Raw genomic sequence first — 1106 nt, forward strand, 5'->3', positions numbered from 1 at the left:
GAATCGAATTAAGTATTTTTATTCCCTACTCCGTGTAAATTGGATACCCGCTCACCCGGGATTATTACTTCAACAAACCCGTGCACTTGCGGGATATACGCAAGGGGACCTTGTCAAGTTTTTGGCGCCGTTGCCGGGGAGCTAGGCATTTAAAGATACTTTGCACTTTGTTTTCTTAGCTATTTCACCATATATTCAATTTCATATCTTCTTATTCTATCATCGCTTTGATTTCTTTTTTTCTTTCTTTTTTTGGTTGCGACTACAAGTTATGACCCGAGGGAACCCTCTCAATATTGATTGAAGGGGATCCCGAGCTTGAACGCATACACTTAGAAGGAAAGGGAAAGAGCACGTGCAAGAAACAGTCTAATCCGGCTGATTTGGAAGCGAGAAGAATCGAAAACATGGCGAGCGAGAATGAGCAACAGCGAACATTATCCGATTATGCCAGACCTTCAGTGTTGGGAAACACAATTGAGTATTGTGCGTTCCCCAATTATAGCTCAGAACTTTGAGCTGAAGCCGGCATTCATCCACATGTTGCAGACAATCGCGCAGTTTAACGGTTTTGGCAGATGAGGATCCAAATAGTCAGATAGAGAGAATTCTTGAGGTGTGTGATATGCTGAAGATAAATGAGGTGACGGATGATGCCATCAAATTGAGAGCCTTCACATTTTGCCTAAAGGGAGAGCGAAGCAGTGGCTACACTCGTTGCCTAGAGCGTCGATTACCACGTGGGAGGAGATTGTGGAAGCTTTTCTAACACATTATTTCCCTCCCAGAAAATCAGCAAAGCTTAGGAACGAGATCTCATCCTTTGTTCAGTTGGAATTGGAGTCTCTATTTGAGACTTGGGAAAGGTTCAACGAGCTCCTGAGGAAATGCCCGCAACACGGATTCCCGAAGTTGATGATTGTTCAAACCTTTTACAATGGCTTGAACCCGAGTAAAAGACAACTCTTGGATGCGGCATCAGGAGGTACCTTAGGTAGCAAGACCCCCGATGAGGCCCGTTAGTTGATTGAAGAAATGGGGTTAAATAGCTACCAATGGAATGCTAGGGAGAAGAAAAAGGTGGCCGGTCTCCATGAAATAGATGC

General features: G+C 44.2%; 1 non-coding gene across 1 annotated transcript; it reads right to left on the reverse strand.

Annotated features, from left to right (window-relative positions):
- Positions 1-798: 798 nt before the first annotated feature.
- On the reverse strand, positions 799-905 carry LOC120269655. Its single transcript, XR_005539299.1, has one exon. It is a non-coding gene; the product is annotated as a small nucleolar RNA R71 (small nucleolar RNA).
- Positions 906-1106: the final 201 nt, after the last annotated feature.

Source organism: Dioscorea cayenensis, chromosome 9 (genome assembly GCF_009730915.1).
Source record: "Dioscorea cayenensis subsp. rotundata cultivar TDr96_F1 chromosome 9, TDr96_F1_v2_PseudoChromosome.rev07_lg8_w22 25.fasta, whole genome shotgun sequence".
Classification (NCBI taxonomy): Eukaryota; Viridiplantae; Streptophyta; class Magnoliopsida; order Dioscoreales; family Dioscoreaceae; genus Dioscorea; species Dioscorea cayenensis.